The sequence below is a fragment of the Macadamia integrifolia genome, chromosome 1 (genome assembly GCF_013358625.1).
Source record: "Macadamia integrifolia cultivar HAES 741 chromosome 1, SCU_Mint_v3, whole genome shotgun sequence".
In the NCBI taxonomy this organism is placed as follows: Eukaryota; Viridiplantae; Streptophyta; class Magnoliopsida; order Proteales; family Proteaceae; genus Macadamia; species Macadamia integrifolia.
The window spans coordinates 11,939,936-11,966,508 of NC_056557.1; the positions used below are offsets into that span (position 1 = coordinate 11,939,936).

At 39.6% G+C, this 26,573-nt stretch overlaps 1 pseudogene; it reads right to left on the bottom strand.

Moving 5' to 3' along the window:
* On the bottom strand, nucleotides 1-26,538 carry LOC122085945 (annotated as a pseudogene).
* Nucleotides 26,539-26,573: the final 35 nt, after the last annotated feature.

The window sequence follows — 26,573 nt, forward strand, 5'->3', positions numbered from 1 at the left end:
TTGAGCGAAGTAACAAAATCATGAAACTGAATTTTTAAGAAAATGATCACAAATTCTGTACATATGATGAACCCAAGTACTGTTCAAATTCTACTCCACTAATCAGTGCAACCATCAGAAGTATATGCATCCATATATACACGAACAGCAACCCTTTCACTTATCCCAATCTATTCCATGAACATCAACAGATGTTACAAACTTTTCTATCCACTCTGTCAATGACATCCAAAGCCTTGATCCAGCCAATGTCAGAATCGATTACTGGAATGGCAGATGGCCTCCTAACGGGGAAGAACTTCCACTCACTGGTGAGTGGTTGCTACTCTTGCTCAGCCTATTGTGCTTCCTCAACCTGGTTTTTACAGTATCAAACTCCTGACTCTTACTTATTCCTGGTGTCTGTTTCCTTTTATTCACATCCCGGAACATCTCATGGTCTTTAACTGTAAGGGCAGGTGATCGAGCATTGGAATTGTGTCTGAGCCGTGGAATTGTTTTCTGTGTTAAAGAGTGTACTGAGGATTCAGTGGGAGACCTTCCGCCACAATTGGAGCCTAACCTTGATTGGCTGATGAGATAGTGAAGCAACACTACCAATTCAAGTATATACGCATCGGTCTTCTCCTTGTCAGCATGGTGAAGTGTTTCTATCCGAATTAAGTCAGTTTCCCCAGCTCGTGTACGGGTCCTGATTCTAACAATGTTAGCAGCCACAAGGAAGACAGAATCATTACCAACCAAATAAGGTGATATCATAGTGATAACAATAAATACATAAGACTCAAACAAGGAGCTTTTTATAAAGGCCAGCAATTTTACTTCGTTGTGTTAGTGGCAAGGGGAACAAGCCACTGCAAAGTTTTTTCCATCTCAGCTTTGATTTGAAGAACGGTGAGCTGCAAAGTAGTGGTTCATAAAAAAGTAACAAGAAATAAATGGTCTGATCAATTAAATTTACAGTACTAGTATTAATAAAAAAAAAAAAAACACTAAGCGGATGAGATCTCAACTAGAGAAGTATTAAAATGGACTTGAGAGAGCAACCTCAGAAGAACCATGAATACCTCTTCTTTAACCTGAAAAGACTTTAATTTTGAGCGTAAGGCCAATTTTACAGTAGGTGGCAGTCCTTGGTATAATGCATCCCTGGTCTTTGAAGGCACAGTACTTGGATGGGAAACCTGATCACAAACAGATGATTACTCAGCAAAACTCTCACCATGTGATTTAACAGAAAGCACATCCATTATCCTACTACCCATCTGATAGTTGTAGATAAATTAAAGCATAAATATGATTACATAATTTATTAAGAAATAAAGAGGAGAACAAGATCACGAGCTCAAGAAGAACCCTGGGAACATAATTCTAAAAGAGAAAAAAAAGACAGGAGGAATAGAATACAACTTTTACTCTTTCCCAAAAACATTATTGCCTCTCTAGTTTGCCTATTTCCATTCCTGTAACAGACACAAGAGATCCAATTTCCATACATGGAGCATGCGCAACAAGGATCCAACCCCTCTTAAACCTTCTAATCAAGAGGATGACCTTAGATGCAAAAGTATTAAGAAGCTCAGCAATCTGACTATATTTTTCTTCTTTTGATATTTTGGTTAATGGTTCTTTGAACTTGGATCGGCAACTACCAATAGCATCAAATTGGAGAATGAGGGCGGACCATGAATAGAAAATTGCTTGAAAAGTATTGGAACGAGGGAGAAGATGGGTCTGTTTTTTTCCAAAGCAATGATGAGTATGCCTCAAACTACCATGGAAGCATTGAAGTCAAATAAACAAAGTGCAAAAGAAGTGAAGGCTTCATAGTCAAACTATGATCCATAATGCTCATAACCAAACCATGGTAGTTGCACCCTATTAGATGGTACAAAACCAAGGGCCTAATTTGTCAAATGAATGTGCCAGAGAAGAGTTCAGGCTGACAAAGTGGAAAACCAGGCTTAGGCAAGCCTTTCGTTTTCTCTTTCAAGTTCAGCTGCCAGTGATTGTTGTGGGCCTTGGTGATGAGTTCTACAGTTTGCAGTTGTTGGGTCTGTCAGGGGATTCTTCATATTCAAGTTTACACCCTGTAAGGTGGGATGTTCTTGGGTGGTGTAACTTGGTTTTGGGCTGTGCTCCGGGAGCTTTATCCTCCCCTCCTTTCCACTTCTCTCTGTTGTTCCTTTCCTTCTTTATTAATAAGATTCTTTCCGTTACCTATTAGGTGAGAAGTGGGGAGTAAATGGAGATGGATTCCATTAAAAAAGGGCATGGATGTAGCTTCAACATTATCATCTCACTGCTAGAGCTAATCAAGCTGGCTGATTGGAACAGTCATTCCCAAATCAGAACTATTATGGGGCTTATCAATCCCCAATCAGAATTCTTATACTGGCCAAACAAGATAGACAAGCTGTAAATGAGTTACCATACCTAGCAGGATCTTATTGCATACTCTATCCTACAGACTTGGAAGCAGAACTATTTCTTTAAAGGGTTTATAGGGGTCAATGAACCAAATTTCCTGCAAACAGTGCACTTTTGCTGAGCTTGATATGGTTAAAATGTATAATACAGAAAGCAGGGTTCAACTTGCAGCTGGAAAAAATGTTTTTGAACAATAGTTATCCTTGCAAGCAAAAAAAGCCTTTATTGCCAAACCTTGTCCAATAGGATGATTACCACATAAGATCATGGTTAATTCCAAGATAGGAACAAAACCTGAATACAGATATAAATACAACTCCGACAGCGAGAACTTACAAGTGTATCAATCTGTGTGATGATATTCGCATAATGCAAAGCAAGGCCAGCAGAACCCAATTTTTTATTACTAGTCTGAGATCCTTTTACTGGTCTATAACCATCTGCAAGTTGACCATGGGAAGAACATCAGAACTTCTCAAACAAATATATATTTAAAGAACTGTGCAAGAGATGAGCAAATTTATAGTCTAAAAATGGATAGATACAATCATACAACATAGCACAAAATGCCCCCACCCAAACATGAAAATAAATACATTTTTTAATCCAATCAATGAAGTCATTCCTATGAATCAAGTCTGAGCACCTCCTAATAACTAGTGGGAAAATAAAGGTCCCAACTTCCTGGGGGCTTCAAACTGAAAGGAGACACCAGCAGATCAAGATGGCAAATAAGCATAAAGACTATGAAACTTGAATACTTGACCGTATTCACAATTTGCACAAGTATCGCATTTTATTCCTCCACAGGTTTGTTAGTGGAAACATGATTACCAATTTCTTGCAAGGTGATCTAAATAATTTTTTTATTTGTTTAAAGAACTATCTTCAACAACTCAGCCTTGTCCAGTTGTCCCAACTAAATGGGGTTGGCTACATTGACCCGTGTAAAGACAAAATAATAATAAAACTAGTAAGAGAAAGGAACACAGAAACATAACAACAGCTCAGCTTGCCCTCCAATCAGCTCTATTTGAGGTCATGCTTGGGACAAGTCCTAAACTATGCATGTCTTTCCTCACTACTCCTATGGTCATTTTAGGCCTTGCCCTAGCTCTTTTAGTTCCTTTAATCTGAATCAGATCATTCCTCCGTACTGGTGCATCCCAAGGCCTCCTTAGTTTTAATCCTCAATTGTTTAAACAAATGAAGCATTCAGACTTGAAATGTTGTAAACAATTCGATTTCAAATTAAATAGAAAATGAAAACCATGAATGCTTCTATAGGAGCATAAATAATTATTTATTTAAAGTTAAGAAATAAGTACCAGCTCCACCGAAGGCATCATGGATCTCTAAATGTAAGAATTGAACAATGTCAACAAGCTTCTCCATCACCTGCAGTGGATGGGATATTAGATTGTTTGAAAGATCTATTTTGTCAGAAATAATTAGTTCAACAAAATTCAAAACTAGGCCTATTATGGTCACAGTAGATAGAGGACCAATTCATGGATCAACGCGCCTCTTCGTATGAGAAGGCCAAAAAGCAGCACTGATTAGCTACCTCTTCCAGGATCTTGGACCATAGTGATTTTTTCTTCAGACTCCTTGCATGCTTCCTCTGGCTCTTCAATTCTTTTCTCAAAATTGCAAGGCTGTCTCCTACATATTAAAAAAAGACAAATATAGTCATAATTATTTTCAAAATCCATGTGAAGCTTAATTTATCCTCCAAAAAAATCCATTTCAAGCTTATCTCTCGAGTCTTGGCAACCTTCGACCTAAGTTCTTAAGAAAACACCTTAAGCCATCACCCCTTTGTCAGTTTGGACCATGTACTTCATACATTAATTAAACTTGAAAGTATGACTAATTTTTTTTTTATAATTATTTAATTTCTCCAAAAATAAAAAAGAAAACTTTGCCGCTGATAAGCATTTCCTTTTAATATTTTTTTAATCAAAATAATTAGCATCTTAGTCATAACATCTTTCCTTCTAAAAATATTCAAGTCAATTTGATGCATTTCCTATTAATATCTATTGACTGTCCTTTAACTCATATGAATATGCCTGTGTTTATGATGTGAAGCTAGGTCTCGAGTAACCTAACTCCAGACAGGATCACATATGTAACTCAAAAAAGGCATTGGTTTCAGACTTAACCACAGTTTATGAATACGCAACAAACAGTAGGCTAACCCAACCTTATATAACCTCTAATAATATCTAACAATGGAAGTGAATAATCCCAACCAAAAAGAAGACAACAAACAGAAGCTAATAAATACCTATCGCAGGACAAAATAGGGTTCAACAGCCTGAGAATAACTACTTTCTGTTGCATATTAGTTGTCCTTGTGGGCAACCTTGTCCACATGTCAATGATGAAGTCGCCAAAAGTGATGATGTGGCAATGTACAGTCACTCTAGTGATATGACAGTGATGAGTAGTGTGTCAGAGGTTGGTTGAGTGCAGTGGACGCATTGGTTGTGTATTTTACGGATTTTCATGCAAGATTCCGGAAATTTTGACCTATTTAAGTTCGGGGGCATTTTTGTCATTCAAGATGACACGAGGTGAGGAAGATTCCTTCATGCAAGACTTGATTGGCTGGGTGCATCAACGATGCATACGCTGCGCCTCATTAGATCAACCCCAGCCTCTGTTTTCGCGCATGCATGGAATGTGCCACAGAGATGCCATTTGATGAGCCCTTATTCGTCGGGCATTGGTGATCCGCATCCAAAGGTCTCCGATCATTCCCGCCTTTAGCAAACAGATCCAACGGCAATCCGTTCTTCTACGCACAGCTCGTGGCTGAGATCGTTTGGGCGCCTAACTCGGTCCAAGATCGACGCGCCATTTAGAGATGCAGATCGCACGGCCAAGAGCTGCCCCGGGCTTTGGTGCATCACAGACTCACGGGTGCACGTAGTCTCTCTAAAAGATTCCATTTGACTTGTTTTTAGAGGCCGATACTATTTTGAGCATATCTTGCCCATATGAAGTCCGATTTGGGTGTTCCAAAAGGCAGTGTTCTCCTCTGTCCGAGCCCTATCACCCTGAAACAAGGAAACAAAGAAGTTCGTGCAAAGAATAAAGGAGAAACTTTCCCCCTCACTTGTGAGCATTAACTCCCATTTAACTACTTCAAGTGAATTGTTCAAGCTCCATTAAAGGAGGTCTTGTAAGGTGGTTGTAGGGGGAGACTTGTTTATTAAATTCAAGTCAAGAAGGAAGAGAAAGTGATTCAAAAAGATAGGGTTTGTGGTCCCCATGTGTTTTGAAGAAGATTGGAGAAGGAAAGGCAGTGTGAGTGATCCCCCCATGGCTGTAGTCACTTGAAAGCTCAAGTTGCCCCATTGAAGGAAAAGTTGATAATTCCAGTGAACTCAAAGCATCTCCAGGACATCTCTGTGTACATCAGACAAGGGTTGTAAGAATTTTCATCTCTGCAATTACTTTGATATCATTGTCTATGTATGTGTAAGCATGCTAGCTATAGGAAAAGAGTGTAGTAGACATATGCTAGCTTGAACTTCATTGTAGGGCAATTTGTATAAGACCAAATTTGTCTAATCATCTAATTAGGGAAATGGGTGCTCCCTCTGACAGTTACTATTGTCTGTTGTATTGGGACTAAGTACCCTCTTAGTTATATGCTAGAAAAACCTAGGAATGGGTGCTCTTACATTGCAATTAAAGTAGTGTATTGAGTAGGTACGAAGCCTTTACAGGAACTACTTTGGGGATGTAGGCTTGTTGCTGAACCTCGTGAAAATCCATGTGTTGTGCTGTGGATTCATTGTATTTCTTGTACTGTTTTTGGAGTGTACATGGGCTACAGTATGGGTACACAAACTTGGAAGTGCCTACGACAAGAGGCTTAGTGTGCAGACGAATGCGTGTGCGATTGCTTCAGTGAAGTCAAGTGCACAGTCAGAAAAGGAAAGGAATTTGTGAGTCAATGATTCACCACCCCCCCCCCTCAATGTCAGCCGGGACTCAACACTTTCAAGAAAACACAGCAACAGTGGATGAATGGCGATAAGATTACCATTGAACGTCGTCGGTATGAATGGATGTATTCAACCCTCAAAATCTCAGGCAGAACTGACTGTCCAATCCTGAGTTCTACCAATTCTTGATTTAGGGGTAACAAGATTGCTGGAACTATACAAACCAGAACTCAAAACAAGCTCAAACTCTAGTCGAGTGGGGCTTATGATGAGGGGATTTGATCCTCAAAACTTGGACAGAAACTGATGGTTGACTTGGGAGATCGAAGGCCTTAAAGATTTCAGCAAGAAACCCTTCAAACCAGAATCGCAGGTGATGGAATCCTTCCTTCAAACAGCAGCAATAATCAACAACAACTTGGCAGTACCATGGTTTAAAGTTTCTCCAATACCGATACGATACCCTCTGATACGTATCTTAAATTTCGCCGACCGATACGACGACTGATACCGATACTTTAATCCTTGCTTGGTACTATTGATGGGAATATCAGTGATGATCAGTAGCTTCTGTACGGGTCTCGATTAGCCTCAGTTGATAAGAAAATAAGAACTCAGATCAGGGAAGAAAACAGGGTATCGATTGGAGAAGAAGGGGAAGCAGGATAGGAGACTATCTCAGTCTAGGGTATCTCACCGAAGGTCTCTCACCTCACTGCATCTCACAGGTATTATTTTGCACGAGTAAGCTTTTCTTCATTTAATAAATCGTGGGTGAGACTCTAAGTCAGGTCCCCAATTACACATAGTAATAGACTTTCTAAACACATAAAATAGAAAGTAATAAAAAAGGAAAGAACTAGAAGCCTCTTAGGAAAATTGAGGCTTGTTCCCTAATAAGTAAACTAAATTCAAAACAAAGTCTTGTCTAAGGACAAAGTCTAAAACATAATAGGAAACAAGTAACAAGAAGATAGCTTGTAGCCCAAGCTATTCCATCCCAAAATTTGCAACCCATGAGCCAAGGCTGGTTGGTCCTATCGCCCATGGTTCTGGCCACTTAAATGTGGCTTATGGGCCAGACCCCTTTGATTCTTTAGGCTGTATGCCTGTATTCAAGGCCCAAAAATCAGTTTATCTATTAATTATTTGATGCACAAGAAGCTCATGCTCCACATAAGAATTACACCCTGTAGTTTAGCCAAGTATAACGCAAAAACAAATAAGCAATTGACAACACTGATGATTACTTCAAATGCAATAAGTAACATTTCCAAAGGAATATTAGTTAAGATATCATTGATGATGAATTGATGATGATCAAAGAAATATTAAAATTCATTATTCACCATAACATGGTACCCTGGAAGAATGAAACTTCCCAACTTCAGCTTGTATCTGAGCACTTAGATATCAGTTCTCACACTAAGTTTCTACCCAAAAAAAAAAAAAGGTCTCACACTAAGTATCTCTACTGTTTTGGATTGCTTTCATTTCTGTCAAGCTAAATACAACTGAAACATCCAAAGTTAAATCAGAATTGGCCATGCTGGGAGACCACCCATAGTATAACTAGCAGCTTTATGCACTTTTCCTTCAATGATTTTTTTTTCTACTACATGCTGATGACAATCCCATGCATTAAAGGAGTATATACTTGCTTCTACCACTTGCATGGTGTACTCAGTGCACGAGGCTCCCGTCGCTGCGGGGTCTGGGAAGGGTCATAATGGACACAGCCTTACCCTGCTTCGCAGAGAGGCTGTTTCCCAACTTGAACCTGCAACCACTAAGTCGCAATGGAGGAACCTTGCAGAGTACTTTGCATATGAAGATTAATTGTATATAATCTACAGGAAGCTTACTGAGAATCAAAGTACCTTGTAAGTTCTCAGACAAGCTGCCATACTACCTATCCATATCCAGAAGGTCCTACCACTTGGAAACACAAGGAAACACAAGGACAGCTCACCTCTTTGAGAAGCATTTGTATTATCCTCTTCCTGAAGTTTATGCCGGTAATCTTGTTCAATTCTCTCCAAGGAATACAACAACTCATGGTATAATTCCTGTGCCAAAAGCAGTAACGTTTATTTTCCTTCATTTAGATTCTTAAAATTATGAAACATACCTTGTGTTTTACGTTTATACAAAATAAACAAAACTACACCCAATACTGTCTGGCTAATGTCTTAAGAATCAATTTCAACTCAATGTAAGAATTGTGTTACCTTTTAAAAGAGAGAAAAAGAAAAAAAAGACAAGGTGAGTTCCTGCCACAGAGAGACTGGATAAGGACCTAGACTCCAATAAACATAAGGAGATTAGGTCTCTCATTGACCACATCATAGCTATTTCACATGATTCTTTTACATTGTACAACCATAGGTCCATAAGCACTAATGCAGACATGGATCCGTACACTATGAGATGCTGAAGAGAAAGTGATTGAATAAAAGAGGTACTCAAAGACAATACAATGTGACCTAATAATGCATCTCTCTCATGGACACAGACACACACCCCTAAGCAAGTAACAGCAACAGAGGAAGAGAGCTAATCCTAAGACCATAGTTGTCATGGCGACAAGGTGAAGCTAAGCGGTGGGAGGGCGACAAAGAGACTGGGAATTACATAGAATGGGGCGTTTTAAGTGTAAATAAATTAGAATTTCTTCTTTTAGTTATAATTTCAAAGAGGCCTCTTGTTTAAAATATCAAATTCTCTCCCTTTTAGTTATAAATAAATATGAAAGACTTATATGTAAAGTAAGAATTGTTGGAGTTTATGTAATAGGGGTACTTTAGGAATTGTCTTTATATTAAGTTGTCCTAAGTTGTATTTTCCTTTTTTCTCTTTACCTCCTTAGGGAGGAATACGTAATTTCCCTAAGTTATTAGTTTGAACCTAATATAGGTGGGAAGAGAAAAATGATCTCCCACAATTTGCCCTCTTCTATCTCTTGCTTGTCTCAATTTCTCTCCCTCTTCTTCCTTCCTCTCTTCTCTTCTTCTTCCTCATCTCTAAGTCCCTAACCCTAATATCTCTAACTTCCAACTAGAATATACTTACCTTTGACTATAGAAAGAAAAATAGTACTACAACACTATAAGAAGACTGTAGATCCATCTTATACACTTCCCTCTTCCAGCCATGTCGATGCCGGAAGATTCATCATATTTGATGCCAGGCAGAGATGATGTCTCAGAAAAATCTGAAGGCAGAAGATTCCACTACTATGATGACTGTAGATGGTGGTGGCAATGACTGCTGCTGCAACCATTCTGGCAGTAGTGGCATTCTCCCCATTTTTCTTCTAATTGTTCTATTCTAGCTCAGGTTTTTTTTTTTCTTTTTCCCATTTCCCCTTTTTTATTCCTGTCCCCCCAATGATGAGGACATCATTCCAGGATTTAGGACTTATCAGAGTAGATGCAAACATATGCAACGACATGTCACTTTGTTATGGCTAGATGACCAGCATTATGTGTAGTTATTTTATTATTTTGTTATACTTTTATTTGGGGCCAGACTATCTTATTTTTTTGTCGTGTTTTGTTGTTATTATGTTGTAGTTATATGGGTAGTTGTTGTAGGAAATAATTGTTTAGAGGTTTAATATGTAGTTATGTGGGTAGTTATTTTAGGAAACAACTTTTTTTGTTCCCCCTGTTGTGTAATGTTAGAAGACCCTTTGAACTCATGACAGGAAGACAATCAATGGATGAATGAAGAATGTTGAAACTAGGAGATTTCTCCCATTCTCTGCAGTATGAGTGATTCCTGCAATTTTTAGAGTGAAGCCAAGAAACCTCTCTCTTTCCTAACTCTTCCCTCTTATGCTACCACCCTCTTCCTCTCCCCTATTCCTTTCTACCAGTCCCAATTTTCCCACTTTTATCTTTTATTATAGCCTCTCAAACACAATGGGGATTCATCAATTAACAGCAAGGGGGCAGTGGGACAACAAAGGAAGAGTTGTATTAGGTTTCCTAAACTTGTCCTGCATCACCCAATTTCCTCCCCTTTTTTACTCTTTCTTTTACTTTCTATTCCCCTCCCCCCTTATTTTCAGTCTGCGCTCCTTGAACAATATGGAAAGTAGTCAAGAGCCACCTTGTTGTCTAGGCTCTGCCTAGGAGACTGACAACTATGCCAAAGACTGTTTCCTATGGCAACACACTGAAGGAGATGAACTTAAATGGAGAAGTCAAGGGTGAACAAGCCTTAAAAAATACAAGAAAACAAAAAATCACGCATGAAAGCACATATATAATAGACAGATGCCAAACATGTTCAAAATAAGGAAAACATTATTAAGTAACTTTATTTTTATTTTTTTTATTTTTATTTTTTATTTTATTTTATTTTATTTTTGTTGAGGGTGAATAAAATAGTTAATTACCAAAGAAAAGAAGAAAAAATACAAAACCCCAAAGGCACAAGAAAAGGTAAAAGAAAATTACACAAAGCCAACACCCTTAAGAGGGGGCTTGGAGACAGGAAAGAGGGAGGCCCCAGGAGACAACAATCCTTGATAAGTGTTTTAGTTAGGAATTAGGATGGATTAGGATTCTATAAGTCCAGTTCTGTTTCGAGTCATTATCTTCATTGTTTTAGTTTCCTAGTCAGTTTATGTTCCATTATTAGTTAAGGATTGGGTTAGGCCTTTCTTTCTTTTTTAGTGTCTGATTTTATTTTTGAGTCTTCCATATAAGTTTGTAAGGGGCTACAGCCTTGTGCACGAATTTTGATTAATGAGATTTTGGCTTAAGCCTTCTCTTTATTCTGTGAGATTCAGTGAATGGTGGAAAATCCTTTGGAACAGTGAGATTCTGGTCCAGGTTATTGGTGGGAAGCCATTGGTTACTTTATCCTCTCTCTATTCTCTGTTTTCCCTTCTTTAGGTTTTTTTTTTCCTTAACAAAGGAAAATTCATTGAGAGAAAGCATCCAAGGTAAAACACCTTGATGCAACAACCAAAGGGTTTACAATAAAAGGAGGGGGCCGAAGCCACCACACTCGAGAGAGCCAAAATCTGGATGAAATCAGCAAGGACATTATTTTTCCTGCGTGTGAAAAAGAAAAAACAAGAAGAAAAAGAAGAGCATATGTGCAAAACATTGTCTACAAGATCTAGAGATACCCAATCTAAAGAAGCAATAGTTCCATTAAGAGCTGCGATCACATTGTGGCAGTCCGAAAAGAAGGTGATCTGTTGAAGCCGAAGTGCCTGTGCTAGTAGAGCCCCATCACGAATAGCTTCGAGTTCTGTTGCAGCAGCAGAGAAACCAATACCTGACTTGCATTTTGCTGCAAAAAAAGAATCGCTAGGTCCCAAATAATTACCCCCCTCCCGCTCGAGAAAGATGACTCACACCAAGCACCATCTGTGAAGATGGAGAAGTGGTTTGGGAGCCTTGAGTTTGAAATAGAGATTGGAAGGGGGGCCTGGATTTCTTGCTGGTCACATTGGATTGCAGCAGCCATAGCCTCAGAAACTGTGTGGTTAAATGCTGAGATTGTGTTAGTGATGCACGGTTGTTGAAGATCAAAAGAAGCTCTATTCCTAGATTTCCAGATTTGCCATGCAAGGGAGGTCCAAAGTAGATCAAAATGGGCATGGTCCTCCACATTCTTATGTTTTGAGTGAATAAAGACCAGCCAATCTCTCATGTTGTTGCCTTGGAATTCAGAGACATTGAGGCGTAAAGGGCAGGCTAGCCAGCAAGCTGCAGCGTGGGGGCATCGCATGAGAGCATGACAAATGGACTCCTCTTCTTCTCCGCAAACTGGGCAAATGGGGCTGATTGCAACCTTCTGATCAAACAAAACCTTGTTCACCGCTATAGCATTGTGTCCGCACTGCCATAGAGACACGAAGCTTTGGGGAAATCTTCATTTTCCAAATAGTTGACCAGAAACGATCCGGGCTGGAAGAAGATGCCATGGATGTGAGAGCGCTGTCATGAGCTAGGCTGGCATAATACGCTGATCTAACTGAGAAGATAACATTTAAAGAAAGGGCCCAAAACCATGAATCTTCTTTAGTTTCAGAGAGGATGGGGAGCCTTAGAATGGCAAGCACTTCAACGGGGGAGAATGACTCCCTAAGAGTATTATGATTCCAAGTGCCATGACACCAATCAATTAAGTGATGAACTAGAGGTGATGCAAGTTGTCTCGAAGAGCTAGTAATTTTTCCATTGGGAAGGAAGGGGACCTAGGGATCCGAGATGATATTTGTGGTACGGTTGTTGCCAATTCTGCAACGTAGAACTTTGAGCAATAGATCTCTACCATGTAGAATACTCTTCCAGCTCCAAGAACATCGAGTAGTAGGTTGTGCCTCAAGGAAGCCACTTGAAGGGAAATATTTTGCTTTGAATATTTGAACCCATAGACTCTGAGGCTGAGTGAGAATTCTCCAGCTTTGTTGAGCTAAGAGGGTTTGGTTGAAATTGGAAAATCTCCTAAAGCCCATACCCCCATTTTTCTTGCCGATGCATACTTTTGACCATTTAACCTAAGACATCCCTTGTCCATTGGAGTTGTTCCACCAGAAACGATGAATAAGGCTATTAAGCTTCTTACAAAGATCACTTGGCATCAAGAAAGTTGACATGGCATATGCTTAGTTACTTGATACCACTGATTTGATCATGATCTCCTTCCCCGCTCTTGAAAGTAATTTATCTCGCCATCCGGAAATTTTGGATTCTACTCTATCGGTAATGTAGGAGAATACTTGTTTCTTAGATCTACCAAATGAAGAAGGAAGACCCAAGTAGATGCCGTGGGATCTGACTTCTTTTAGAGATAATGTTGAGGAGATCCGCCTGCACATGTGTTGTGGGGTCCTTGGACTAAAAACCATGCTTGACTTTCCCAAATTTAGCTACTATCCAAATTCTTGGGCATAATCATGGAATACTTTGAGAATAGTGTTGCAGTCTTTAAGGTCAGCCCTTGAGAAAACCATGCAATCATCAGCGAACATTAAATGATGGACCAAAGGGCCACCCCTACTTAACCGAATTCCAAAAAGGAGTCTGGAGTTAATATCCTTGCGGAGATGTCTAGACAGCGATTCTTGGCACAGTATAAATAAGTATGGGTTGAGTGGGCAGCCTAGTCACAGACCTCGTTTGGGGGTAACTTGGCCGATGATGTTCCCGTTCACCTTTATGTGGTATTCCACTGTGGATACGCATTGCATAATCCATTGAATCCATTGTCCTGCAAACAAGGATTAAAGTATCGGTATCGATCACCGTATTGGTCAACCAAAATTAAGATACGTATCGGAGGGTATTGTATCGTGTCGGAGATACGCTAAGATACGCTAAAAATGCGCATATAAATGGATATAAAACACCTTTTTAAACACTTTTGCATAAAAATTTATTAAAAAAAACTATTGATAACATATATTATACATAAACACTAAATTGAGGGTATCGCACTAAGAATTCAAGGTTTGTAGTTGTCCCATAAATGTAAAATCCTTGTTCCCAACCTTGATTTCCACTTTAGTTAGAAAGAAATATGGTTGGCAGTAACTTTGGAACAAAAACCCCTCAAAAAATCGTGTTTTCTGAAAAAATACGCATCTTGGCCATTACATGACAGTAGCGTACTGTATCGTTACATACCGATACTCATCGATACGTATCGATACTCATCGATATGTACTAATCGATACATACCGATACTCACTGATACTCATCGATACGTACCGATCGATACATTCAAATACTCACCGATCTTACCGATACATATCGAAACGTATATTTCACCTCGATTTTATATTTTCCATAGAGTATCAGTACGTATCGATAGTGTATTGATGCATATCGATATGTATCATAGGATATATATTGATACGAAAGGATTTTAAAAATTTCATGTTTTGTATCAGTGTGTATCGTATCAGTCGACTAAATTTAAGATACGTATTGGAGGGTATCGTATCGATATCAGAGATACTTTAAACCATGCCTGCAAAACCCTTTTTTAGTAGAATATTTTCAAGAAAATGCCATTCTATTCTATCGTAGGCTTTATTGATATCCAACTTTATAGCCATGAAACCCTTTTTGTTTTTTGAGCATTTTAAAAAATCAAGGGTTTCATGGGCAATATAAATATTGTTGGAAATAGACCTCCCAGGGACAAAGGCCCTTTGGGTCTCACTAATAAAGGAGTCCATGAGGGGTTTAAGCCTATTGGTCAAACATTTGGCAATAATCTTGTAGATTACTGAGCAAAGGCTAATAGGTCGTAGGTGACCCATCTCGGTAGGATTTTTCCTTTTGGGGATAAGAGTCAAGCAAGTCTTATTAAAGGCTCTAAGCATATAACCATTAGAGAAAAAATGTTGGACAACTTTGGTCACATCTTCACCAGCCACATCCCAATGAATGTGATAAAATCTGCTTGGCAGCCCATCTAAACCGGGAGCTTTGTACCCCTTAATTTGGAAAACAGCAAGTTTGATTTCATCAGAAGAGAAAGGGGAACAAAGCTGTTGGTTTATATTGTTGGTAACAACAGTCGGAATTGAAGAAATGAACTCTGAATTATGCACACCATGATAAGAAGAAAACAGAGTGGAGAAATATGACCGTATATGCTCGTTCAGATCTGGTTCCTCAGTAATCCATTGTCCATATGTATTTCGGAGCCTTGAAATGTGATTAATGTGACGTCTTCGAGCTGTTGCGGTGTGGAAGAAGGCTATGTTGCGGTCTCCTTCCCGAAGCCAAAGCACCCTTGAACACTGGGCCCAATATGCCCCTTTAGGTAAATGTCATTGCATTCGTGTCTATTCAAGCTTCTTGTTTACTATTTAAACCATAGTTTGGGTAGGTTTATTATTTATCTATTTGCTGCATACATACTGTTCTTGCTGAGAACCAAATCACAGCATCTCAATTTGGGCTTGCAAATACACTGTTTTGGACTCCTTTTCATCACAAACAAGATTCACCTTTAAGGAGCATTTACCCATCAGATCTCCAATATTCAAGGGGCCCCCTAATGGAGGCCTTTGACCAAGACTTGACTCAGATCAGGCTTGCTGATCTTGAGTAATTTTAAATCTCCTCATTCTACCCTTTTAATTTCCCAGATTTGATTCTTGTTTAATTAGTTTTAATCTGACCCTTAGATCACCATCATATTTTGGGAACTTGTTCCTCTACTGGTTTACTACAATCCACCATAATCCAATGTTCATCCGAGTCTTCTGATTGAAAGTAATTAGGGATTTGCATATTCTGATTTAATTTTCCAGATTTCACTATTTCTCTAATTGGGTTAAATCTGGCCGTTGAATCATCGCAGTCTTTTGAGAGCTTGTTAACCTAACATCGACCTACCTTTGTCTATAATCTGAACTCTATCTGATAAGGTTGACTTTTGACCTTATTGTTGACCTATTATTGTTAGAGGAGGTGTGCAACATGAACCTAGGGTTCATCCCACCTACCCCCATCAATCCGAGAGAATATTCAGGATTTAAAGAGTAATTAGCAATTAAAACACCCAAGAAGGATGATTTACATGTTCAACTTAGCCATTTGATAGGCTAGTAAAAGTCCATAGGATTTCTTTTTATTTATCACTTTTTTTATAGCAACTTCTGAACCCACATTTTCAAAAAATGTTTATCATAACTATAATACAGTGAGTAAAAATAAAGCAATTACCCTCTCTACTACAACATAACTGATGTGCCAGTACCCAATACACACCTCCAGACTCAGGCTTGAGTTGGTACATCCACCAATTTCAGACAGCAAACAGAGAAAATAGAACAGAAGATTAGTGCCAGGTTGAAAATTTTCTTCTGCGGGAAATTCTCTGATGTAGCCACACATCAGGATCGCATCCAATTCCAATCAGACCATCCCAAGGCCTTGAGAAGATCAGCCCGGATAGAGGCAAGGAGAAGTAGAGCTGCATCCAACCCAACCCAGCCCAGCTGTGCATGCCCCTATTTGGAAAGGCAGCCCATCACCAACCGATAAAGCCTTGCTGTGCACCCCCACTTGGAAAGGCAAATCACTACAGCCCAAATCCACACTTTCCATTCAGATCATGATCTCACCAAAGTCAGAAACGTTGGACAGCAGCAGCTTTGCTTTCCTATTATTCCATAGCTAAATTAGTAGCTTTCCATTATTCTCTTTAGTTTATTTAGTAGGTTCCTAGTATTCTCTAAATTAAACTAGTAGCTTCCTAATCCCATTGATCCATATGGATCCAATTTGATTCCCTTGTTTTTGAATTTCATCTATTAATGTAACACATCTATGGCATTAGGAGGCAGAATCATTGAGCTAAATAAAGCTGCTCCCTAGAGCATTAGAACTCCACAGGAGTCTCTTCTTTGCAAGTTGCATCTCTTTCTTGTTCGATTGATCAACTCTTTGTCATGGAGGCAACGTAATTTTGACTCTCCCAATCCCAAGTTACAGTTAAGGCTGCATTATTCTCAAAGTTGCCATTTTCTTTCCCTTAGCTCATTTGATTGCCTCTCCTATATTCCATGACATGATTAGCTCCAGGGATAAGATCAAAGTAAAACCATCTGCATTGCACATGAAAGCCCTAATGATGGAAAGGATGATTAAAAAGAACTAGACTATATTCTCTGTTCTTGCTCCCCCCAAAGGTGGTAGAATAACATAGACCTGTGATGAGGTGGCTCATCCACTGTAACCAACATCACTAGCCGGCTTGCCTTGCATCCGTCTCGCCATTCCACCTTTCTAAATATCAAGAGGTGTTTCCACGAGGAAACAGTGCATGCTTGATGGTTTCTTATAGTCAATTTGTTCATCGATTTAATGTGAGATGTGGAAATGCAAAATTGTCATGGAGAAGAGGCACAAGTTTATGATCGATTAGATGTTCTTCAACATTTGACTTCTAAACATTCTCACCAGCAGTAAAAATTATCAAAAACCACAGGGTCTAATCCAAAGGGCATTTTAACCAAATGACTTTAATAATGAAGAGTATAATAGGCAGTATACAACAACTGAATAAATTACCATTATTGCAGATGTCAGTAATACAAAACTTTTTTTCCCATCTTGTCTCTTGCTTTTCCGGTTGACATGTGCTATAACACCAAAATATGGCGACTAAGAAATGGTTGTACTCAATATGATTTAAGGGAAAACATAGAACCAGAAGCATCATGGCTGGAGAAAGAACACCGAATAAGACTCACGGCAAACATATAATTAGAAACACTTTAAAGGATGAGTTAAAGTTTGCAGATGGAGAAAGTTTTCAGGTCATTTTGTAGGGAGCATATTTTTAGAATGTAGTCACACAGTAGTGCAATATTCCAGAGTGGAACAAGCTTAATAGCTAATCGGAGAAGTATAAAATAAAAACATGAGCATATGGAGCAGGAATCTTCTATTTCTGAGTTCCGATAAACACATTTAATAAAGGATAAAAGGAGAATACAATCAAAAGAAGGGACGATATGAGAAGGAAGAAGTTGAAAAATTAAGAGGGCTCTTTTACCAAAATTTCACATCAAATCTACAAGGAAATACCAGTCCATAACAAGAAACAAACAACAACCAAGATAACTCACAAGATTCTTTTCAAATTGGTACAAGCTGTGGAGTGTGGAACCAGAATATCAAATTCCACCTTCACTAGAATTGCAAAAAAAATTATACATTCACATAAATAATCGACGGACAGAATTCAGTGTTCATCAGTTTGATGATATATGAAGTACTTACAATTGTATACTGAACCAAGGTCATCAATTTCTTCATCACCGCTTGTGCTTCTTCTGTCAATTTCCTATTTCGTGATGGAATTTCTGAAGCCCGCCTGATCATAACATGAATCACAAGAGAAAAGTATGAATAATGTGTACGAAACGCATTAAGACAAAAAACTGAAGCATGCAAGAAACTATTTAGGTTACCTCTCAAAGTAACAGTCCAGATTGGGCCACCGAGGACCTTTACATCGGTTTCCAAAACGAACAACTTCCCCTGAAAAAACTTTCAATTCTTCCCTGTAAACATGATATAAATCAACAATAAGAACCATTCAGTTTTGAAGGTAAGCAACATAACACAGAAAAACGTCAACATCAAAACAAACTAGCAATATTCCATTAACCACCTTTTGTCAGCAGCAGCAATCCTTAGGAGTTCATCCATATCTGTCGATACTAAATTTTGAACACCTTCCGAAGGAAGTACCACTTCTTTCAAATGTCTTATGTTTTCCTTCGAAAGTGATTGCATAAGATTGGCACCCCTAAAAATTGTGATTGCAACCTCAAAAGCCAAAATTGAGATTTTATTGCCTTCACTTGCCATCCCCAAGACAAATCCACTGCTTAGCTTCAAATTAGTCATGGCACTTCCAAGTGTATCCAAAATTGAGCTTACTTCAGAAATCTGATTACACCACAGCAAATTATTAAAATTTAACAATATATGCTCAACAAGATTTCAACAAGGAAGTCCAAATCAACCAATCACAAGGTGTATTTCCCATTCTCTCAAAGATAGAAGGCTCTATATTATGAACAGCATCAACCACTTCAAATTATATCTGAAACACCCATGCTAGATTTTGAATCAACAATGCAGAAACATTTAAAAGCACTAGAAAGGTCTACCAACCCTTCCCATGGCTTGCAGATAAATGATGCATCATGAAACCAAATGAAATAGAAGGCTCTATATTATGAGCAGCATGGACCACTTCAAATTATATCTGACACATCCATGCTAGATTTTGAATCAACAATGCAGAAACATTCAGAAGCACCAGAAAGGCCTACCAACCCTTCCCATGGTTTTGCAGATAAACCATGCATCCTGAAACCAAATGAAATAGAAATGTCTTCGTACAAAAGAGAAGGCGCAGGAATAAGATGCAAACTTGTTTAATGTGATGTGATAACCCTGTATTCACTACATGGGACATACACATCATTAAGCAGCATGCTTACCCCAATTCCTATTGCTTCAGTTATGAAGAGCTTACAGGTAGAATAAAATGAATACTTCTTTAATAACAAAAGATTGTAGAAACGCAACCCTAAAACGATGCAGAAGATAACAGAAAAAACAAAACAAACAATGCACACAGATTTTACGAGGTTCGGCAAGGTTGCCTACGTCCCCGGTGAGATGAGATCCTGCTTCACTATCAATGGAGAATAGGGTTACAGCGCTCGTCCTCACACCTCTCAGTATTGCTTGCATTACAGAGAAAGAAACCCTCGCTACAAATATATAGCGAAAAAACCCTAATCCGGATTAAACTACAATTTCCACCCTAATCCGGATTAAACTACAATTGCCCTCAAATAAAAAATTCGAGCGGGGGAGCTGCGCCCCCCTACACCCCCTGCTATGCAGGGGGGCCTCCTGCCCCCCTTGCAACCCCCACGGCCCGCTAACCGGCTAATAGAACCGCCGTCCTGGCTGTCTAGGTGCTGCACCAGTACTCCCTGGATTAAACTGCGACGGAATACAAGACATCATACACCAATAATCTCCACCTTGGCTTGAATTCTGTCGAGCCTCCTGTAAAGATAACTTGTAGACATCTTCATCATTGTACCTCATTAGAGGCACAAGCCCGCACATGTTTGGTGCGTCCCTCATCTTCAACAATGAATAATATTAATCAAGTCCAAACAGGACTCGAACTTCTCTGTAATAACTGGCTTTGTAAGCATATCTGCAGGATTGAGATCTGTATGAATTTTTCTCAAGTGAATACTGCCTTCTGACACAAGCTCCCTGATCTTGTGAAATCTCACATCAATATGCTTTGTCCTTGCATGAAACACCTGATTCTTTGCAAGATGTATGGCACTCTGACTGTCACAGTGTAACACTGTACCTCCTTGCTCCAACCCCAACTCACGAACTAGTCCAGCCAACCAGACTCCTTCCTTGGCAGCCTCAACTGCTGCCATGTACTCTGCCTCTGTAGTGGACAATGCAATTGTAGACTGAAGCATCGCCCTCCATGATATAGGTCCACCAGCCAATGTAAACACATACCCTGTAGTAGACCTCCTCTTATCTAAATCACCAGCATAGTCAGAATCAACATAACCTGCCAATTCTGTAGAACTTCCCTTGCCACTGAACATAACACCTATATCTTTAGTCTTGCTCAAATATCTGAAGATCCACTTAATTGCATTCCAATGCTCCTTCCCTGGATTACTCATGTATCTGCTAACAACACTGACTGCATGAGACAAATCCGGCCTGCTACAAACCATAGCATACATGAGACTCCCAACTGCGCTAGCATAAGGGACTTGAGACATCTGCTCCACCTCCTCATGTGTTGTAGGGCATTCCCTTTCAGATAACTTGAAGTGGCCAGCTAACGGAGTGCTAACCGGCTTGGCCTTTTCCATATTGAAACGCTCTAGCACCTTTTCAATATACCTCTTCTGAGTTACCCAAAGTTTACCTGCATTTCTATCTCTAAGGATTTCCATGCCAAGGATCTTCTTAGCGGCACCAAGATCCTTCATCTCAAATTCAGCACTCAACAAAGACTTCAAAGAGACTATATCATGTTTGTTCTTTGCAGCAATGAGCATGTCATCAACATAAAGCATCAACAAAATAATAGAATTATCACTTGATACTTTATAATAAACACAACTATCATACTCACTTCTTGTATAGCCAATCTTCATCATGTGGGAATCAAAGCGCTTGTACCACTGCCTAGGAGATTGCTTAAGGCCATAAAGCGACCTCTTAAGCAGACAAACATGACCTTCCTTTCCCTGTACCTTGAAACCTTCAGGTTGCTCCATGTAAATCTGTTCCTCCAAATCACCATGAAGAAATGCAGTTTTCACATCAAGTTGTTCAAGCTCTAAATCATACATGGCCACCAAAGCCAGTAGTACCCTGATCGAAGTGTGTTTCACCACCGGAGTGAATATTTCATTGTAGTCTATCCCCTCCATCTGTGCATAACCCTTGGCTACAAGTCTGGCCTTATACCTTTCACTCTCCTTCTCAGATGCTGCCTCTTTCTTACGAAAGACCCATTTACACCCAATGATTTTTCTTCCCTTGGGCTTTTCTACAATCTCCCAAGTCTTGTTCTTCTGTAGAGATTTTATTTCCTCCATCATAGCTATCATCCATTTATCATGCTGTGTATCACTCAAAGCATCATGGTAGGAAGATGGATCACCTGTACCTACAGTGAGGGCATAGGCAACCATGTCCTCAAACCCGTATCTCATAGGTGCTTTGTGAGTACGCTTCCCTTTACCCTTTGCCAAAGTATAGGGAACTTCTACTGCTTGCTGTTGTCCTGCTAAGTCACTTGATGACTCATTCTCTCTTGTTGTTTCTAACTCACCTAACTCCACCTGCACAGTAGAACCTTCTTTATTTTCATCAACTGCTTGTGAATTGTAATTTGATTTCACTATATGAGACTCATCAAACACAACATCTCTGCCAACCACAACTTTCTGTGAACTTGGATCCCACAACTTGAATCCCTTTACACCTTTCTTAAAACCAAGAAAGATACATTGCTTAGACTTTGAGTCTAACTTGGAATGTTGCTCACTCTCAACGTGCGCATAGGTTGGACAACCAAATATTTTTAGAATAGAATAATCTACTGATTTTCCTGTCCATACCTCTTCAGGAATTTCACAATCAATCGCCTTTGATGAAGACCTATTGATGAGGAAACATGCCATGTTCACTGCTTCTGCCCAAAATCTCTTGCTCAACCCTGCATTCAGCCTCATACTCCGAGCTCTTTCTAGAAGTGTTCTGTTCATCCTTTCAGCTACACCATTTTGCTGTGGTGTCTTTGGAACCGTGAAGTGACGTGTAATCCCTTCAGCTTTGCACAATTCTAGAAACGGCTTGTATGTGTACTCTCCTCCATTATCTGTTCTCAAGTATTTCATTTTCTTTCCTGTCTTCCTTTCTACCTCCGCCTTCCATTCCTTAAATTTAGTGAACACCTCATTTTTATGCTTCATGAAGTAGATCCAAACTTTCCTTGAGTAATCATCAACAAAGGTCACGAAGTATTCTGCCCAACCTTTAGATTTTGTTGTTGAAGGACCCCATACATCGCTGTGTACATAATCAAGCACCCCTTTACTCTTATGTTTTGCAGTTTTGAAGCTAACCTTGCACTGTTTTCAACATTTTCCTTTTATGAAGCTCCATCAATCCTCTTTCTCCCATATGCCCTAACCGCATATGCCACAGATAAGTATCATCTGTATCAAATACTGCATCTGTAGTCACAGATGCTCCACCTATAACTGTGCTCCCTATGAGTCTATATAGGTTTCCTGCTAACTGTCCCTTCATGACAACCATTAATAACTTTGAGAACTCCACCTTCTACTATGTACTTGCAGCCATTTGAGTCAATTGCCCCCAAAGATATTAAGTTTTTCCTTAATTCTGGTACATGTCTCACATCTGCTAAGGTTCTTACTCTCACATCAAACATCTTGATTTTGATAGTGCCTATCCCAATGGTCTTGCATACGGCATCATTCCCCATTAGGACAGACCCACCATTTTATGGTTGATATGTATCAAACCAATCCTTATGTGGACACATGTGATATGAACATTTAGAATCTAAAATCCAAGAATCATAAGGTTGATTCTTACCTGATGATATAGAGAGTACATCTCCATCTGAACTGTTAGCCACGCTAGCTTCCTCAGATGCCTTATCTACACCTTTCTTCTTTAAGTCCGCCTTCCTCTTCAAGCACTCTCTCTTCAGATGACCTTCCTTCTTGCAATAGTAACAAGAGACCTTTGTCTTTGCCCCTTTTGATTTCGATTGACTCTTCCCAGATCCCTTCTGATTTGATCTCCCTCTTTCCTACTCCTTGTCACCACCGAAAAAACCTTCTCCTTGAGATTTCGTACTACTGGCCTTCTTCCTTGTATCATTGGACATGAGGGCAGCTGCAACTTCATCCATCTCAAGGGTCTCCTTGCCGTACAAGAGAGTCGTTACTAGGTGATCATATGATTCTGGGAGCGACGACAACAATAGTAACGCCTTGTCTTCGTCCTCGATCTTAACCTCTAGGTTTGCAAGTTTACTTACGATCTGATTTGACATGTTAAGATGCTCTAATAGATCCATACCTTCCTCCATCTGTAGAGAATACAATTGCTTCTTCACGAACAACTTGTTCGTTAAGGACTTCGTCATGTAGATGCTTTCAAGTTTCGCCCATAATTGCGGTGCAAATTCGATACCCACAACATATTGTAGGGCATCATCAGAAAGATTTAATCGAATAGCACTTACCGCCTTTTCCTCCATCTCTTCCCAATCTTCGTCAGTAATTTTTGCAAGTTTCTTCGACTTCCCCAACAACGTTTTCGCCAAACCCTGCTGTATCAGAAGATCCTTCATCCTTTGACGCCAGAGGGTGAAATTGTTCTTCCCATTAAACCTCTCGATGTCATATTTGGCATTCGATCCCTTCCCTGCCATCGTGATAGTAAACCCTAGAAAACTGAAACCTAGAGCTCTGATACTAATTTGTAGAAACGCAACCCTAAAACGATGCAGAAGATAACGGAAAAAACAAAACAAACAATGCACACAGATTTTACGAGGTTCGGCAAGGTTGCCTACGTCCCCGGTGAGATGAGATCCTACTTCACTATCAATGGAGAATAGGGTTACAGCGTTCGTCCTCACATCTCTCAGTATTGCTTGCATTATAGAGAAAGAAACCCTCGCTACAAATATATAGCGAAAAAACCCTAATCCGGATTAAACTACAATTTCCACCCTAATCCGGATTAAACTACAATTGCCCTCAAATAAAAAATTCGAGCGGGGGGGGCTACGCCACCCTACACCCCCTGCTATGCAGGGGTCCTCCTGCCCCCCTTGCAACCCCCACGGCCCGCTAACCGGCTAGCGGAACCGCCGTCCTGGCTGTCTAGGTGCTGCACCAGTACTCCCTGGATTAAACTGCGACGGAATACAAGACATCATACACCAACAAAGATTGCATCTTTCCATTACCCTCTGTGACTATGCATAACAGGATTGTAAAGATAGCGATTGATAATAATGGGCAGAGCCCTAGCTCAAGTTCTTCCAGCCCAAGTGAATTGATATAGAAGATAGTCCACCTGTAGTTTCTGTTGACATTACTATCTTTGGTAAATTCTCCCTTTTTTCAGGCAAAGAAGGTAGAGGATTTAACCATGGTTTGAGAACCAGACACTTCATCTTAAGTAAGCCCCACAACATCAACGTTATCCATAGTCAACTTAACCTGTGGAGAGATATTTCAGTATTTTACGAATCTTTGCCTTTGAAGAAGCTTAAAAGCACTTCCTTATCTTATCTACAGATTCAGAAGCTACTGATCATCACGCCCAAGGTAGTGGTCTCATGTAGCAGTCTGTTTCTAAAGTTTCTATCTTGGTAACATGGGTTTTGTGTTCTCTTTTTGACATCTTTCAGTACAGTGTAACTTATTTTAACATTAAATGGTGCCAAACTTAAAACAACTCAATGGTATTAGCTAATCTTTAGCGGTAGCATCTGAATCTCATTCTCATGACAGTAAGTATTTTGTCCAGAAAAGTTCAGATTGGATGGCCACAGTAGTAAAACAAACAGAGAAAAATCTAACTTAACCAAACAGGCTATACTTCTAGTAAATCTATTGAAGCTCATCGAAAATATAATAGCTAGCTTAAGCCTTAAAAAGAGAAGATAATAGGAAGAATGGTGTGAAATGATTTGTCTTGAACCTACCTTTGCAACTGCCACCTGCTTGGACTTGTTTGATCTAGTTTTGTGTGATAAACCCCAGGATAACCGTGGTATTCCATCAACTTTTATATCATTCAGATTGCTCTCAGAATGACGAGGACTGGAGGTTGGTTCCGGGAACGATAATTCTTGTAACTGCTTCTCCACGCCTTCCCGACTGGATGAGGGAATGAAATTATTATCCTCCTTCAACAACAAATCAGGGCACTGATAAACAGGAAGCTCACTGGGAGAAATATCTACAGTAGAACTCCTCGAGCAAATTCCTCCCATGGCGTCGATGACTACAAAAAAAAAAATAGCTCACTTCCTCGAGCTTCCCATACAAGAGAACAAACAAGATTAATAATACCAACTAAAATGGACAAAAAAAAAAAAAAAAAAGACCCGTAGCAGCTTGGACTGAGTGATTACCAGCAAATGAAAACCTAGGCTTCCTCCTGTCAAGCACAAAACTGAGCCACTACAGAATCTGGCTGTCTAATAATACCCGTCCAGTTCCACAAGTCCACCCGAATATTCATTCAAATCACAACCAAGAGAATATTCAGACTCCAGTCCATCAAAATTAAACTGTAAAATCACTACCAAACGAATATTCATTAAATCACAGTTTTTTTTTTTTTCTTTTTTTTCTTTTCTTTTTTTCAAAACAGAAACCCAGAGAATGTATGGGCTACAAGCCTAGAATCAAGAGAACCCAAAAAAATCCAATCAATTGAAACAAACAGAAAAGCAATAAAACTACAAAACCAGAAAAACCCAAATCATGATCAAGCCTGAGGACGCAAATGAACAAAACATTCAAAAATAATGATAATAATATTGAACTTTTGAGATCATTCTCTACCATCAAAGCACCCAACGAGAGAGAGAGACTCACCGGCAACAGAGAAAATGAAAGAAGGGTTGACCTACGAGAACCCAGAAGCTGACATATCTGCTCAGTCCTTTACGTATGATTGAATCCCACAAGAACAGATGCAAAGCAAAAGAAGGTTGGCTTAAAGAGGCAGGCAGGCAGGAGGAAGAGTGCTACAGGAGCAGAAAGTCCATCAAACAGTCCACACCCTACAAGTAACTCAATGAGATGGAGGTCTCCTTCCTTGCACTTCCCAGTTCCCATTCATTGAATTATGAGGATTTTTGTTTGAGAAAGTGGGGGGCTGTTTCTCTTCTCCCACGACGAAGGAGGTGAAGATACCTCCTTCGCCGTGGGACTTAATGGAGTAGGGTGTGCGGCGTGTGCCGTATTGATGAGAGGAATATTTCGGACCATCAGGTTGGAGGGAAACAATGACGTCAAAATAGGCG